Genomic DNA, 18,956 nt, shown 5'->3' on the forward strand with positions numbered 1-18,956 from the left:
GTTTAACCAACAATGTTTTAAAAACATTCACTTTTCCTACAAAAATAAATGAAATGAAATGAAATTAAGGGGCACCTGTGTGGCTCAGTTGGTTGAGTGTCTAACTCTTTCTTGATTTCAGCTCAAGTCACAATACCAGGGTCATGGGACCGAGTCCTGCATAGGGCTCTGCACTCAGCATGGAGCCTGCTTGGTATTCTCCCTCTCTTCTTTCCCCCTCTCCCCCACTTCCCTGCTCTCTCCAAAATAAAATTTAAAAAATAATAATAAATAAAAATAAAAACATTCACTTTTTCTCCATAGAACCAGNATTTATTTTTGAAGGCAAGAGAGACAGAGTGTGAGTGAGGGAAGGGCAGAGAGAGAGGGAGACAGAATCTGAGGCAGGCTTCAGGCCCTGAGCTGTCAGCACAGAGCCCGACGCAGGGTTCAAATTCACAAGCCATGAGATCATGACCTGAGCCAAAGTCAGATACTCAACAGACTGAACCACCCAGGCACCCCGAAATATACTATTCTTAAAATAGTCTTTTCTGCTCTGGTACCAATATTAATCAGCACATGTTATAAGAATCACTCACCCATGAGAAAGGACAAAGTAATATAAGTAGGGAAGAAAGAAAGATTGCTAAATTTAAGTCTCCCAAAATGGGCTTTTGAGAATAACTCTAATGTTTTATTATACTTGATAATATCTACATAGAAAAAGACCTATGCCAGAAAACCAAGAACTTGCTTAACTAGTTTACAAGTCAAACAAATTCAGCATTTTATAAATGTTCTTTAATAATAAATAATAGGCTAAAACTCAGGTCTTCCTTGTGTTTATAGTTTTAAAAAATAAGCTGTAAACTAGGAGTCTCCAATCTAAATCTCTACAAGAGAATCCAAATACTGGCTCATTAATACCCTACGTACTGAACCTCTAACTAGCGTTAACCTACTATTTGGGAATGCCAAATTTTGTAAATAATACCTGCACACACAATACATTCTTGTTCTTCAAATGATGTGGAAAGAAATTTTCTCAGAATTAAAAGACAAGAATGTTCAGATCACAAGAGACCACTAAGCACCCCACAAGTAACTGAAGAGATCTGCACTGAAGCACGTTACAAAGTTTCAGAGCACCAGGGAAGAGAAAGAGGATGCTAAGAAATCCCTCCAGGACAAGTACTTACAAAGGATCAGGATCAACATCCCAACAGGAACACTGGAAATTTAAAGACAATAAAGAAGTATCCTTAAAACTCTGAAAGAAAATTAGTTCCAACAACCATTCAAGCGTATAGGTAAAATAAAGACATTTTCAGACATAGTGTCAAGGAATGTACTTCTCATACACTTACTCCAGAGTTCCAACGGCCAGAATGCAACCCTGAAAAGCAGCAAAGGAAGCCCCAGGAAAAGCAGGCCTGTGAGCAACTACTGACACAGTCCACAGTGACACAGGAGGAAGAGCTCCCGAGGACAATGGGATTTACAGACCTCTGACCATGTGGAAAAGAACAGTAAAATCTGGCGAAGGGCTGCTGAGGCCTTTGGAATAAATCAGTCATAAGAACAGAATAGAAAATCAAATTTAAAAAACAGAAGATAAGCATTAACTATAGGAAAAAGAAAAAAGTAGCTAAGAAAATGAAATTGTGGTCTATTGACTGGTTCAGCATTATACAACATTTGTCCAGTCATCAAAATGAAAACAATGAACACTGACTCAATCAGACACTGTGACAGGCATGATTACATCAGAGGGCTTAAGGGAGGGAATTCAGGAAAAGGTTAAGAGACCTAAATCCTCATCTGCCGCAATACCCAGTTAATCAACAACACACCTACAACTGGAATCTTAAAAAATAGCAGTGTAAGCCTATTATTTAGAAATAAGGAAATAAATAACAAAAGAAATAAGACAGACGGTACAAGAATGAGGCAAGGAATAGCGCTTTCAGTCTTTCGGTCTATGTTAGAGGGTCCCCAAGATCACCCCCATGACCCACAGAACTCCGCATATAGTCACACCCAAGACTGAGATTTATTCCCATGAAAGGATACAAAGCAAAAACGGCCAAGGAAAAGGCGCGTGGAGAGAAATCCAGAGGAAACCAGGCTCCAGCTTCCAAAAGCTTTCCTGCAGTGGGGTCACAGAAACAAGCTGCAACAGTAACGTGGGACGTGTTGTCTGCCAGGCAGCTCCTTACACTGAGCCCAAGGTCTTTGTGGAGCCTAGCAGGTACAGAATTCCAGGCTCCCAGAAAGCAAGCAAGTATTCAGCAGAAACCACACTGTTTTTACCAACAGTTGAGACACACTGAGCCACTCTTCTCATTTAGGAAAAGTTTAATGTACTGTGTAGAATGTTAACAGTCAAGTTCTCCTCTGCCAGCCAAGGACTGACCTTGCAGGCAGGCCTTTCTACGGACAGCAGTCTCAGCCTGCTGTTAGTAACTCCACACAAGCACTACTTGGTATCTTAAACTATCTTATGAATTATTCTGATAAAATTTTAAAACTTAAAAAAAATCATGTCAAAAAAATACTGACAATCTTATTTTAAAACCAAATAAGAGAGAAAAAGGCTTTCTCTTAAAATATAAATGTTACTGTCCAAAAATTTAAGTTTATAAACAAAATGGGACATATATAATCCTTCAGATGAAGCAGATATGGTTTAGAGGAGTTCATAACATCAGCAGTGAGATTCTCCTCAGAGAGACTCCCCAGTAAACGCAACCTAGTATTCACATTTATAGCTTGACAATTTCTCATGCATATCCCCACAGATCAACTGTCATTCAATTGAGCTGCTTCATAATTAGTCCTTTAAAAACTATTTACAACCATTTAGGGCTATACCTTAATAGAGATTTTACTCTTTCTGTGAAGTTATTGTTTCTTTTCTATACCCTTCTTATATATATTAAGACTTAATCTTCAGATGCCTATCCAAACAAATAAACATTTAATTAGAGTCCCACATGCCACTCACAGAAATTCACTGAATGACATAGTGATTTCATGTTTTCCACTCAGCTTCCCAACATTCTCAGTGTCACTGATTAAAATAGTATGCCTAGGGGCGCCTGCATGGTTTAGTCAGCTAAGCGTCAGTCTGACTCTTGATTTCAGCTCAGGTCATGATGTCAGGTGAGTTCAAGCGCCGCACAGGGCTCCATCCTGACAGTTCAGAGCCTGCTTGGAATTCTCTCTCCTCTCCTTCTCTCTCTGCCCCTCCCCCAGCAAATAAACTAAAAAAACCCAATATGCCCAAGATATACATGTAAAAGAAAATTTAAAAATTTAGAATTCTGAAGTTCATTATAATGAAAATGAATGCCTTTTCAATGCCGACCACTACTATACAATTAATGACAAGAAAACAGAAAAACTAACAAGGTAGTTCAGGAAATTGAATGCAATCTGTAAAATCAACCTCCAGATGAGAATGAAATCTGAAGAGCATAAGAAATAGACTCATAAATACACAGAACAAAACTAAAGGTTGCCAGAGGGTAGGTAGAGGGGAGGGCGGTTAAGCAAAATGGGTAAAGGATAGTGGGAGGTACAGGCTTTGCAGTTATGGAGTGAATAAATCACAGGGATGAAAATACAGCACAGAGAATATAGTCAATGATACTGTAATAGGGTTGTACGGTGACAATCGGTAGCTAGGCTTGTGATGAGCAATGCATAATGTATAGACTTGTGGAGTCACTACATTGTACACCTGAAACAAATGTAACAATGTGTCAACTGAACTTCAATGTAAAAAATAATAATAAAATAAAAGAGCTTAGCTTATATGTCCTTTATTTAAGGTCAAAGTTGAAACTCTAAGGATTGGAACATCAGGTGTTGGAAAATGAGCAGCCGAAACATAGAGAAAATAATTTCACCTTCTGCCTACAAGGTAGGCTGGAAAGGGCACAGTTCAGTCCTACATGCAGCTGCCCAAATCAAAGAGTATATATCAGCGGAAACCCACAGTAGACTCTTGCCTCTAAACAAAATCAAAGTGCTATATACCACTAGCAGTCACTCTATACAGAGGACAAAAATTTTTCTTATTTAAAAAAATCATTAATAAATATCATTGGTACTTATCAGTGAAACAACATTTTTAAAGGAATGGTATATCCTTTTGAGGGATGGGGAGACAGGCCTCTTTCCTGTCACGTTTCATAATCAGATAATCTATTCTTAAGGAAATCTTAAATAAGAATTTAACTGGAGATTACAAGGACCAACAACTTTATTTAACAGTAACTTTTAAGACACACACACCAATGGTGGTGCCTGGCTGGCTCAGTAGGAAGAGCATGCCACTCTTGATCTTGGGATTATGAGTTCAAGCCCTATGTTGGGTGTAGAGATTACTAAAAAACAAACAAACAAACAAACAAACTGAAAATGAACACCACTGGCTGCAATAGAAGCTAGGCAGAAATACTTAGTCTTTGTTCCCAAACACTGGACTGAGGTACCCAGAGTATCATAAGTCAAGTCATACAGGAGCCACGGGGTAGCTTCAATTTGAGACAAAGAGCAGTACTCAATATCTGTCAGACACTGTACAAACTACTAGCTAAAAGAAGTTCAAGTTCAACATTAGGTTGAGCTGCATTTCTTTCAATGACGTATCTTTGTGAAATGAGATTCTGGGGATAGTAGCTATAATTTTTTTTAAGGACCATGTGACAATCAGCAAGGGATAAGAAATGAGAGTGGTAATGTCCATCTGATTACAAAGTATTAATATTTACAGTATGCAGCAGGCACAGGCAAACCATTAATTGTAGTTACTTAAGAGTGAAATAAAAATATTTTCTCTTTAAATTTGTGTGTATTTTTTTCCAAATATCTACTAAATTATCATGACATTAATACACATTAAGTTGTGTGAACATAACATAACACATGGAATTATTAGGTATTTCCATTAGGCTGACACCAGGTCTCAGAGCAGGATATATACAAGATGAAGCTAAAATACCATGTCATTAAAAAAAAAAAAAAAAAAGTAGGGGTGCCTGGGTGGCTCAGTTAGTTGAGCGTCTGACGTCGGCTCAGGTCATGATCTCACAGTTCGTGGGTTCGAGCCCCACATTGGGCTCTGTGCTCAGAGCCTGGAGCCTGCTTCAGTTTCTGTCTCTCCTGCTCCATCTGACCCTCCCCTGCTCATGCTGTCTCTCTCTCTGAGAAATAAATAAAACATTAAAAAATGTATTTTTTAAAAAAGTAAAAAGTTACAAAAGATGCTCAAAATCAAGTCAAAATGACTCAGAAGCCAACTAGAAGATGATCCCACTGGCCAAAATTTAATATAATAATTGCAACGAACTAAAATGTACCAAGTATACTTAAATCCATGAATTCATAATACTCAAAAATAAAGTTCACTGGTCCCTTTCCTTTGGAGGATGCCAGAGAACCATCTCATTATTTGGAATAGCTGGTAAATAAAGGGGGGGAAAGGTATTTATCCTGAACTTCCTATACAAAGTGTTGATGCAGCAAATTTATTTTGATCAAAATCTTCCACCTAATAAACAAATGAAAGACTATCACCAGTTAATAAGCAATTTAAAAACAAATATTGGTAATGATTATTAATTGCTGCTAATATCTTACACAAAAAAGAAACACCTTAATATGCTCTCTGATGGACACACACATCAGCCTTGCAAAAATAAGCAAATAAATTCTTAATCTGATTAAGCTTCAAAATCTATAGAGTATGGAATTTAATTTCTTTAGTTAATACTCTGTAGGAAAAAGAGAGTGGGAAGGGTAAACATAAAAATTAAGACACTTAAGACCATGAATGAGAAGACAAGCAACAGAGTGGATGAAAATATTCATAAAAGACTATATAAAAAAGGGCTATTATCCAAGGTGTACTAAGAACTCTTGAAACTCAACAGTAAGTAAACAAATCAATTTGAAAATGGACAAAAGACCACAAAAGACACCAAAGAAAATATACAAATGACAAATAAACATATGAAAAATGTTCCATTATCATTAGGGAACTATAAATTAAAATGATGAAGCTGATTTTTAAAAATCTAGGTGTCACGTTGGGGCACCTGAGTGGCTCAGTCGGTTAAGCATCTGACTCCAGCTCAGGTCATGATCTCACAGTTCATGGGATAGAGCTCCACACTAGGCTCTGCACCAAAAGCATGACGCCTGTTTAGGACTCTATCAACTTCCAGGTCAAAAAAAATAAACATTCAAACCTTACACATTATATGTTAGCCAATCTGACAATAAATTACATAAAATATAAAAAACGTTAAAGAATTTTTTAAGAAAGAAAAACAAAAAAATGGTAGAGGGTATAAACACAAAACACACAAAAAAGATATTTTAAAGATGAAGGAACAGGAAATTAAAGAGATGTTCTTTTACAACTGCAAATCTTCTGAAGATGAACAAGTCTGATACCCAGTAACAGAAGGGTGTGTAGAAAGAGACACCCTAATACACTAGTAGTAAAAGTGTAAACTGATACATTTAAAAGGGCAATTTAGCTGGACCTTGAGGGTGTTATGCTGAGCGAAATAAGTCAGGCAGAGAAGGACAAATATATGTTTGCACGTATAGGAGGATTAGGAGGAACTTAACTGAGGAACAAGGGGGAGAAGAAGGGCGGAAATGGTGGGGGAAAGGGAGAGAGGCAAACCATGAGAGACTCTTGAATGCTGACAAAAACTGAGGACTGATGGATGGGGGGGGAGGGGGGATGGGCATGGAGGAGGACACTTGTGGGGATGAGCACTGAGTGTTATGTGGAAACTAATTTGACAATAAACTATTTGTAAAAAAAAATAAAATAAAATAAAATAAAAAAATAAAAAAAGGGCAATTTAGCAAAACCTATCAAAAATTAATAGTCTCACCTAGCAATTCCACTATTAAAATGTTATCCTCAAATACATAAAAGCAAGCAAGAATATAACTGAAAGGATACTTAACAGTGTACTTGTAACAGTCAAAAAAAACTTTATTTATATTGCTTCTCTAAACGCATCTATAATCCTTGAAAAATAAAGCACTGAGAAAGAAAATATATTGACCTACTACTGTATGCTACATGAAACTCACCTGAACTATACTAATACAGGCAGCCTAAAAGGTGAGTGTAGTATAGCATAATAGATAGGAAAATGTTGGTAAAATGCTGGCATGAGACACAGCAAAAGTCCACCCCTCCATAAAAGCAACTAAAAACTGTCAAAATCAACTTTTCCAGAACACCAGAAACTAACCCAAAGCTTGTAGCAATCCAAGGATTACTTATTCAAGAAACAAAGCTAAATCTTGGTAAAAACACAGAGCTTTGTGACATTTTACTGTCGTCCTACCCTGAGTCCCCAGATCAGTGGGGGCCATGAAAGCAACAGCCCACGTTCCCAGCACTGGCCTGGCAAAACCAACATCATTTACAAACAAACTGAAATTATTTGTTTTGACCTATCGAAGGGCTCCCTGGAAGATTTGCTAAAAAGTCTTGCTTTATCTCACCTAATACTGCTACCTCAGACTTTCCCCAAAGCTAAAGCCACTACAGAACACAAGGGATGTTTGCCAAAAACATTTACAGGCAGATGTTTTCAGTGCTGTGGCCTGATGCAATGAGTAACAGTTGGGGCAAACAAACTGACCAAAAACCTTGAGAGGTAAGGCTGGACAATGAGATGTTTTAGGAAATAAGGACCTTGAACAGATTCAACAGATTCCTGGGAATCTAGGATGCAATGTGTATGCCCAGGGCTGGGCACATGCTCAGGAATTTTGCCAGCTCTTAACTTTTTTTTCCTCCAGTACTTTGACTATGTCATCCCTCCACCTCCTGGCCTCTATGATTTCTGCTAATAAGTCACAGCAGTCGGCTGTTAAATGATATTGAGGATTCTTATATATGAGGAGTCACTTCTGTCTTCTTTCAAGAATCTCTCTTTGTTTTTCAACTGTTTGATTAAGATTCTCAGTGTGAATCTGAGTTTATCATACCCAAGAAGGCTCACCTCTGGATGACCCTCTACACAAACAGGAAATTAAAACTAACCAGAGCTGTAAAGTGGTGGAATGCTCAGTGAATACTTCCAACAGTAGTACAACATCCCTCTGAAGATACTAAGAGACGTTTTTGGTATGAAATTTCCTAAGCAAATACCTGTCCAATAATTAGCTGACCAATAAGCTACCAGAACACAGACTTCAATGGACACACATAACAAAGAATATATACTTTAGAAAATTAGTTCAGAAAAGTTTTTAAACAACAACAGCTACAATTAGCAACATCCATGGGGAGAGAGGAGAACCTAATTTCCAAAACTGCCATCTATAATACTCAAAATGTTCAATTTCAACAAAAAAAACCACACACATGTAAAGAAACAAGAAGGAATGGCCCACACACAGGAAAAAAAGCAATCACCAGAAACTCCCTAAGAAATCCCAGATATTAGACTTACTAGACAAAGACTTTAAAATCTGTTTTAAGGGGCGCCTGGGTGGCTCAGTCGGTTAAGCATCCAACTTCAGCTCTGGTCATGATCTCACGGTTCATGGATTCGAGCCCTGCATCAGGCTCTGTGGTGGCAGCAAGCTCAGAGCCTAGAGCCTGTTTTGGATTCTGTGACTCCCTCTCTCTTTTGCCCCTCCCCTGCTCACACTGTCTCTCTCAGAAATAAATAAAAACATAAAAAAATTAAAAAGTAAAAAATAATAAATAAATAAAATCTGTTTTAAGTATGTTCAAAACCTAAAGAAAACTATACCTAAAAAAACTAAAAGAAAATGTTAAGAACTCTGTCTCACCAGATAGAGAATATTAATAAAAAGATAGAAATTATTTTTAGGGGCACTTGGGTGGCTCAGTCAGTTAAGCATCTGATTCTTGATTTTGGCTCAGGTCATGATCTCATGGTTCACAGCTTTGAGGCCTGCATCAGACTCTGTGCTAATGGCACAGAGTCTGCTTGGGATCCTCTCTCTCCCTCTCTCTCCACCCCTCCCCTGCTTGCATGTGCGCACGCTCTCTCTCTAGGTAAATAAACATTAAAGATAAATAAATAAAAATAAATAAATAATTTTTAAAAGAATCAAATAGAAATTCTGGAGCTGAAAAGTATAATAACTAAAATGAAAAACTCACTATATAGGCTCAATAGCAGATTTGAGAAGGCAGGACAAAGACCAGTGATCTTAAAGATAGGTCAACTGAAATATATCAGACTGGGGATCAAAAGGAAAAATTAATGAAGAAAATATAACAGAACATAAGAGATCTATGGTACACCATCTGGCACACCGAGCATAATGGAAGCCCTGAAAGGAGAGGAGAGATAAAAAGTACAGAAATAATATGTGAAGAAAGTGGCTAAAAACTTCTCAAATTTAATGAAATATTAATCTATATATCAAAGAAGCTCACCAAACTCCAAGCAGGAGAAATTCAATGAAATTCAGAAGCACATCTTCATCAAATAGTTCAAAAACAAAGAGAGAATCTTGAAAGAAGCCCATGGAAGTGACTCATCACAGGATCTTCATATTCATTAACGGCCTACTTCTCATCAGACACCACAGAGGCCAGAAGGCAGTGGGATGACATAATCAAAGTACTGGAAGGAAAAAACCTGTCAACCAAGAATCTTTATCTTGTATAATTATCCTTCAAAACTGAAAGAGAAAAATAATACATTCTCAGAAGAAAAAAAACTGAAAAAATTCATTGCTAACAGGCTCATCCTACAAGAAATGCTAAAGGGAGTCCTTCATGATGAAATGAAAAGGCACTAGACAGTAACTTGAATCCACATGAAGAAATAAAGAAGGATAGTAAAAGTAACTAATGGTAGTAAAAGTAACTACATAGGTAAATATAAAAGACAGCATAAATGTATTTTTTGTTTGTCTCTCTTTTCTCTCTCCTTTTTGATTTAAATGACAACTGCATAAAGCAGCAGTTTTAAATCAGATGGACATACAAAGTATGAAGATATAACTTGTGACAACAGCACCATAAAGGAGAGTGGAGCTACAGGAGTAACATATTTATACACAGTTGAAATTACCTGGTATTAATCTGAACGAGACTAATATAAATTAAAATGTTAATTATAACCCCAGGCCAATCACTGAGAAATAACTCAAAAATATGCTGTAAATAAAATATAGGAATTAAAATAGTACACTGCAAGAAACAGAGAAGCCAATAACGGAAGAAATGAAGAATAAAAAAGATATAAAATATATAGAAAACAAGCAGCAATAGGGCCAAAGTTGTTACTAATAATTACTGTAAATGTAAACTGGTTAAATTCCCAAAATTAAAAGGCAGACATTGGCAAAACAGATTTTTTTTTTTAAGATACAGCTATCCACTGCCCATGAGACATCCACTTGAGGTTCTAAGACACAAGTTGAAAGTAAAAGGATGGAAAAAGATATTTCATGCAAACAGTAACCAAAAGAGTGCTGGGAAGACTGGCTATACTACTAACAAAATAAACTTTAAGACAAAACTATGCTATAAGAGATAAAGAAAACTATTATTTAATGATAAAATGGTAAGATAACAATTACAAACATATATGCACCTAGTAACAGAACCCTAAAAAAAACTAGAACAAAAAAAAACTAACTAAATTGAAAGGAAAAATGGTTCAACAACAGTTGAAGACTTCAAAATCCCCCTTTTAATAATAGATAGACCAACTAGACAAAACAAATGACTTGGACAATACTTTAAACAAATTAGACCTAACAGAAATCCACAGAACACTTCACTCAACAATTGCAGAATACTGATTCATTCAAGTGCACTTGGAACATTCTTAAAGACAGATCGTATGTTAGGCCATGAACAAATCTGAACACATTTGATAAGACTGAAAGCACACAAAGTATGTTCTGTGACCATAATGAAATAGCAATAAAAATCAGTAATTTGAAAAATAATTTTCTAATTAAAAAAACATGTACAAATCTTAACAAACATTTAATGAAACATCTGACAAACTAGGAATAGAAGGGAACTTCCTCAAACTATCAAGGGCATCAGTGAAAAACCCATAGTTAACATTACAATTATTGGTGAAAGACTGGAAGCTTTCTTCCTAAGAGCAGCCACTTCTATTCAACATTGAACGGGAAGTTCTAGCCAGGACAATTAGGCTTTAAAAAAAAAAAAAAAGCATTCACACTGCAAAGGAAAAAGTAAAGCTGTCTCCATTCATTTACAGATGACATGATCTTACAGAGTAAACCCAAAAGAATATACTAGAAAATTATTAGAGCCCATAAATGAGTTTAACAAAGTTAAAGGATACAAGATAAAGATAGAAAATAAACTGTGTCAACATACTAGAAATGAACATTCCAAAAATGAAATTTTAAGGACACTTTGGGGATGAGCACTGAGTGTTATGTGGAAACTAATTTGACAATAAACTATTAAAAAAAAAAAAAAAAAAAAAAAAACAAAAATGAAATTTTAAAAAAATTCCATTTGTGGAGGTAAAAGGTACAATATAGGGAATACAGCCTTTTCACAGACTGGAAGACTCAATAACGTTAAGACAGCAAAATAATGCTGTAACTCAAAAGGAAATATAGATTCAATGTAAACTCTATCAAAATGTCAACAATCTCTTTTGCAGAAATGGAAAAGCTGATCCTCAGTTTAACATGGAATTGCAATGGGCCATGAATAGCCACAAAAAAATAATGAAAAAAATACAAAGGTGGAAAACTCACACTTCCCAATTTCAAAAGGTACTACAGAACTATAGGGTAGCCAAACCAATGTGGTACTGGCATTAGTATAAACATACAGACCTACGGAATTGACTTGAGTCCAGAAATAAACCCAAACATATATGGTCAACTGATTACCAACAAGGTGCCAAGACTATTCAATGGGAAAAGAATGGTCTCTTCAACAGATGGGTATGAAACTGAATTTCCACATGCAAAAAAACGGACCCACTGAAACATAAAAACTAAAACCATAAAACTCTTAGAAGAGTACAGTGTAGGTGCGCCCGGGTGGCTTAGTCAGTTAAGCGTCCGACTTTCGCTCAGGTCATGATTCATGGTTCGTGGGTTTGAGCCCCACGTCGGGCTCTGTGCTGACTGCCAGCTCAGAGCCTGGAGCCTGTTTCAGATTCTGTGTCTCCCTCTCTCTCTGACCCTCCCCTGCTCACGCTGTCTCTCTCTCTCTCTCTCCTAGAAATAAATAAAACGTTAAAAAAAAAAAAAAAAGAAGAGTACAGTGTAAATTTTTACAATCTTCGGTTCTTAGATATGACACCAAAATCATAAGTAAAAAAAAGAAAAAAATGGATAGACTGTACTTCATGAAAATTAAAAACTTTTATACATCAGAGGATATTAAGAAACTAAAAAGACAACCTAAAGAATGAAGGAAATATTTGTACCTCATCTATGTGATAAGCATCTAGCATCCAGAATAAACAAAAAGAACTCTTACAACACAACAGAAAGACAAACAACCCAATTTAAAATAGGCAAAGGAATGTGTAGATATTTTTCCAAAGAAGACCTACAAATACCCAACAAGCACATGAAAAGATGGTCAACATCATCAAATCAAAACCACCATGAGATACCAATTCACACCCACAATGATAGCTAAAATTTTTTTTTAATTTGTTAATGTTTTATTTATTTCTGAGAGAGAGAGAGAGACAGCGTGAGCAGGGGAGGGTCAGAGGGGGAGGGTCAGAGAGAGGGAGACACAGAATCTGAAACAGGCTCCAGGCTCTGAGCTAGCTGTCAGCACAGAGCCCGATGCGGGGCTCGAACCCACGAACCAGGAGATCATGACCTGAGCCGAAGTCGGACGCCCAACCGACTGAGCCACCCAGGCGCCCCAATAATAGCTAAAATTTTAAAACCCAGAACATAACAAATGTTGGTGAGGATACAGAGATATCAGAATCCTTACACTGCATGATGAAAGGGTGCAGTTGCTTTGGGAAACAGTTTGGGAGTTCCTCAGAATGTTAAACATAAGAGTAGCCATATGATCTAGCTAATTCTATTCCTAGATATATACCCAGGAGCAACATACATCCACACCAAAACTTGCACATGAATATTCACACCAAAATCATTCACAATAGCCATAAAGTAGAAACAACTCAAATAGTCACCAACTGATCACTGGATAAACAGCACATGGTATAACTAGGCAATGGAAGGTTATTTGGCAATAAAAAGGAATGAAGTCCTGATATATGCTACAATATGGATAAACCTTGAAAACATTATATTGAGTAAAGGAAGTCAGTCACAAATGACAATATATTTGTGTAATATACATATTTGTATAAATATATTCCATTTATACAAAATGTCCAGAATAGGCAAATCCTGAGAGAGCAAGTATATTAGCAGTTGCTAATCGGTGGCAGTAGGGGGAATAGTGAGTGACTGACAATGAGTAAAAGTTTTCTTTCTCGGAGTAATGAAAATGTTTTAGAGTTGACCATGGAGATGGCTGCACAATTCTATGAATATACTAAAACCACTAAACTGTACACTTTAAAAGGGTGAATTTTATGTTACATGAATTACATTTCAATTAAACTGACATAAGAAAAAAGCAGGTTTAAGTCTTTGCCGTGTTAAAAATCACTCCTTTAACCCTTTTTACCATCTGCTAACACCTCTTTCCATTCTTCCCTTCACAGCTAAAATTTAATTATTCTTGAAAAAAATCTACATTTACTTTCTGCACTCTATAACCTATTAACTCCTCAATTCAATGAAACCTAGCTCCTTCCCCAAAAGAGATCTTAGTTACTATTAAATTCAATAGACTCCAAACAAAATCCTTGTTTTTACTCAAGCTCTCAAAGCATTTGAAGCACAGCTGTTTTTATTTGTCTGAATTTTTTTTTTAATTTGCTACAGAGTTGGTTGTGAAGTACAGCTTCCTTTTGAAATGATCCCATTTTGGCTTCTGTGACATTTTCTCATGATTTCTCTGCATCTTCTAAACACAGGAATTTCCCTTTCCAGGTCTTCTTCCTCTATTTGGCTTTAAATGATATTCTCCATTGTCTATTTCCAGAACGATCCTCCATTGGTAAACTCTTCCTACATTGGTATTACCTAAATCAAAGGCTTCAGCTAACACCTATAATACAGCCCGCTGACTCTCACAGCAAGACTCCTCTTAGAGTCCAAACCAACCCATCCAACTGTGGAGCCGATGTTTCCACCTGTATGTTTCATAGATAACTCCCTACTCGATATATCCCAAAGCTAAAATACTGTTCCTCCCCAAGTTTGCTCCTCTTCCTGAAGTCCCTGTCTCAGTACAGAGTTGACCCTTTAACAACACGGGTTTGAGCTGTGCAGGTCCACTCATATGTGGTCTTTTTTGATAAATAGTACTGTAAATGTATTTTTCTTCCTTATGATTTTCTTAACACTTTTTCTCTAGCTTTATTGTAAGAATACAGTATATAACACATACGACATATAAAATACGTGTTAATTGACTTTTTGTCATCAGTAGGGCTTCCAGCCAACAGCAGGCTATTAGTAGTTAAGTTCTGGGGGAATCAAAGTTATTCATGAATTTTGGACTGCGAGGGGGTTGGCACCCCTAACCCCCACATTGTTCAAGGGTCAGCTGTGCTGTACCACGGTCTATTCAATCACCCAAGTTAAAATCGACCTGTAACTGAATCCTATGAATTCTACCTTCTAAATGTTTGTGCTATTAACTTACTCCTTTGTATCTCCATTGACTCTACCTTAGTTTAGGGTCTTACTTGTCACCTCAATTATTACAAAATCTTCTAACCAGTCCTTCTGCACCCGCCTTACCTCCCCTCCATCCCTTCTGAAATCTGCATTCTATAATACCAGAATGATCTTTCTAAAAGGAAAACCTTGCATGACTCTTTCCTGATTAAAATCCATAAACTCTATTATTATCTATAGGAAAAAACTCTAGAATCCCTAGAGTGGCATGCAATTTTCAAGGATCTATCAATGCAGCCTCTTCTCCTGCTACTTAACCACCATAAGCCCAATGCTACAGTTGTAGAGGACAACTTCTAGTTCTTAAATGTGTTCCATGCTCTCTCTAATCATGTCCAGTTTTCCTTCTGCCTTAAGTTCCTTTCTCTCATTTTCTATCTCGGTCATGCCTAAACCTTCAAGTTTAAGAAGGTAAAGCATGAAGTACCTAACATAACACTTAACACACAGGAGGAAGTTAAATGGGTTGAGCTGGCTCACGCTTCTTTTCTTTACCCTGTTTCAGTAACTCCTACTTGCTTACAAGATAAAAGTTGGAATTACTTCAACTGTGTATAAGACTATCCATAATTTTGTCTCTGCCAACTCACTAGGGAAGCTTAGATCCCTGTGCTTTTGCTCACACTGCTCCTTCTACCCTAAATGCCCATCCTTACTGTTTTCATCCCCTTACACATACTTTTTCCTTACCACTACCACCTTCCTCAACGTCATCTTCTCTTAGGAAACTGACGCTATCTCCTTTGTACACCCTGTATACGCCCACACTTTCTCCAGGCAAAATAATCTTAAAAACATATTGGACTTGGTAACAGTTTCAAGAAAGAGATAGAGTCAGTGCCTTACCCATCTGTAAGTCCTCTTCACCTGGCATAGTACCTGCTGTTATGGAATTACTAGTAGTGATTCCTCCATACTAAATGACCTGCATTCTTCCTTATTCCTCCCACATATACTAACTTAGGCTTCCATCAGGAATCTTCTTTCAAAAAAGAACATACTTTGGGGTTATGTTCAGGCCCAATCTGCGCTGGCCAAGCAAACAGCTGTGCAAATACAACTATACAAATTAAATATTCATTTTTCTGCTACTTCCAGTTTTCTAAATTAGAAAGACCTAAAATGAGAGATTATTTTGAACAGAGAACAGATTAAGCTATGTCACATGGCTTCAAGATACTTTGTTCAAAAATTACGGCTGGATGGTTAAACTAGCCTACCCCACTTAAATCTACGGGTCACTTTGAAAAGTGGGAACCACTCTAACAACTTCCTTCCTACCTCTCCCACTGCCAATACGGTTCACAGCAATTACTCATTATCAGAAAGACAGAAAGGAACTATCAAATCACCACGATAACTGAAAAAGCGTCAAGTGTGGCTACCTTTCTTATTCACAGGGCCATTTTTTCACTTACAAGTGCTGCCTCCATAGTCACCGAACCAAAAGTGAGCCTGCTCCTTATCACCACTTAAATATTTTATGAATACCTGCCAAGTATGATGGAATGCTACCTAAAGTGCAGCAGCATTTGAACTTGCCCACTCCACTAAACAAAAAATTCAGCGAAAGCTTTTCTCATGAGGCTGGATGGTTGTGTGAACGCAAGGTCCAAACGACCGTACTTCTCTTGCCGCGCACATTCGGAGTATCTCGACTTCACATTTTAATTATTTTTCAAGAACTCTACCAGGCCTTAGGAGAAACAAGTTGCTGCGGCAAGAGGGAGGCTCTGAAGTAAAGAATCGCAAACTCGACACAGCGGGAAATTATTTCAGGTTAAGGCTGAGGTGTGGACTATTTTGTAAAGCCTGTTCCACTCTCCTAAGGATAAATTTAAAAAGGGGGTAAGGGGTGCGACCTCTTGGCACAAGCACACTTGAAAATGAGCTGTAAGAAAGATTCTCAACTCCAGATCTGTCCGTCCATTCGCACTGAAACCTGAACGAGAGCCCGAAGCACTCAAAGGAGCTCCGCGGCTTCCATGCTAGCGGTGGGAAACATCAAGAGCCTTTCGTGGCCCACTGGGCAAGTCCCGGAGACGGGTCGATACTCCGGGTGCGATTAAAAAGTAATGATTACATAAAAGAGAGAGTCCCCTCGCCTCCGTTCCGGTGCCCAAGAGCTGCCCTGAGGCCTGGAGGCTCACGGTGGGGGGGAGGGGCCCGGTTCCCGACTCTCCTCCTCCGGACCCCGAGAGCACCGAATCACAAATGCGGGTGCCACGCGGGAGGCCCGGCCGGCAAATGGGAGGAACGGCCGGCATGGGGGCGAGAACTGGGGAGAAGCCGGCCCGGGATGAACCCGCACTCGGGGCAGCCACGCCCCCCACCCCCAACTCCAGCCCCGCGCGCGGCGAGCGCCCAGCCCCGCACGCTGCCTGACAGACGCCGCTGCGAGGCGGGTGCGGANAGCGCGCACGCGCATTCCCTCCTACCGCCGCTGCCGGCTTCCCGGGTCCTCCTCTCTGCGCTGACGGCTAAAGCCGTCAAGGGCAAACGCCCTGTGCCCTCGCGCGGGGCACGCTGGGAGGCGTAGTTCTCCGACGCCCAGCGCCCAGTTTACGTGAGGGCCCTTCGTCGAGGGAGCACACTACAACACCCTGGAAGCACCGCGCCTCCTTCGGCCCAGGGGCTCGCTGAGGAGACTGAGGGAGCGCGCGAGAGAACGCGCCGCGCGGGTGCTCAGCGAGCGCCTGCGCAGTCCGCGGTCTCGGGGGACTGGGTGGGATGGAACACCTACCTCCTGCGAATTTTCAGTGAGGGTTTGGGGGCAGTGCCTGCGGTGGTGGTCTCGAGCCGGGGAAGCGCTTTCCTCTCCACGCTCTGTCTGGCTGCTCCTCACTTCCCGAAGTGCAGACCTTTTGTGGCTTCGGTCGTCCCAACCAGTTAAACCAGCCTAGGAGGCCGGCCCAGCCTGCCGCTGGGTGGGGCATCTTCCCGGCCTTGGACTGGGTGGGGAATCTTTTGCTTGGGGTGGGGACTCTTGCTGCAGGCTTTCGTTAAAGGAAGCGCCGTGGGCCTCCGAGGAGAAACTTGGCGTAAAACTCTCTGTCGGGACCCTGCGAAGAATTCCTAAAATAGGTGTTGACAGGGGCCAGCCCTTGGTGCGTGCCGGGCTGCGGGACTGCCGTCTTCCGAAGCCGCCCTCTTTGGTTCAACGTTGGCAAGGGAACACCTGAATTAGCACTGCCCCGCCGCATGCTTCGGTTGCAGAGAGAAATAACAATCGTGGGGAAGGCTGAAATAACTAAATTTCCCCCCAAGAATCCTAAACTTGAAGCTAGGATTCTGCTAATCCATGGCCGGAAATCGGGTCTTTTGAAGCGTTCTTGTTTTATAAGAGTTGGGTGGTTATTAGGGGAAAGACCGGATTTGGGATAAATGTCCTTCCCAGTCATTTACATCCCTGCGAGCAGTACTGTCTTCAGAACTTCATTGTATAATGTAGACGAATCCATGTAATCTGTCCTGCCCTCTACCTCCCAGATAAACTGACAATAGGTCTCTTCCTTGTACACCGTGTTTTCTACTCAGTAAGGTTCAGCCCCCTCAGCCTGACTTTCAAGAGACTCCCACAGTTAGGTACCAGCATGGTCTGTGGTACCCATTGTTTTCTGGCTGCTTGGGAAGCTTTCTTCTTGCCCCTCTGGCAATAGAAGGGTGTCCTCTGACCACTGAGATGGATGGGCGTGTTACAATGTCAGTTAAAGACTTTTCTAGCAGCACTGATGAGGCCAAGGGGTAGGCACTGAGCTGAGTTGGGCATTATTGAGCCCTTGTTTGAAATGGCTACATGGACAAAGAAAAGGGAAGGAAAACTTCCCTTTATTGAGGTAACTGCCGATGGCCGTATTCTTCATAACATAAGGAGCCTTTTCTGCGTTACCAGTGAATGAAGCCAAAACAGGAGGGGAGGGTGGGATGGAAAGAGAAATCAATTGCTACAGCAGGAAGACCGTGGTTTTAGTTTCAGAGACCACTTCTTCTTTAAGTGCTTTGAGCATATGAGCCTTACTGGAGGAGCCGATACAGTTATTTATTTATTCTTAGGGCTAATTTGTGTGGCTGTATAACATTTGTTGGTTGCCTCCTGAGCATTCATTCGTCCCATTTAAGCCATACAGCAGCACCAT

The 18,956-nt window shown here is 39.4% G+C and overlaps 1 protein-coding gene across 1 annotated transcript in view; it reads right to left on the bottom strand.

Moving 5' to 3' along the window:
* RALBP1 (ralA binding protein 1) overlaps nt 1-17,693 on the bottom strand; it is a 48,539-nt gene extending 30,846 nt beyond the window's left edge. Inside the window, exon 1 of the mRNA XM_077778106.1 lies at nt 17,564-17,693. The gene's annotated coding sequence lies outside the window, so the exon portion shown is untranslated. The remainder of the gene's footprint in view (nt 1-17,563) is intronic.
* Nucleotides 17,694-18,956: the final 1,263 nt, after the last annotated feature.

The sequence above is a fragment of the Crocuta crocuta genome, unplaced genomic scaffold, assembly GCF_008692635.1.
Source record: "Crocuta crocuta isolate KB4526 unplaced genomic scaffold, BGI_CrCroc_1.0 scaffold26, whole genome shotgun sequence".
In the NCBI taxonomy this organism is placed as follows: Eukaryota; Metazoa; Chordata; class Mammalia; order Carnivora; family Hyaenidae; genus Crocuta; species Crocuta crocuta.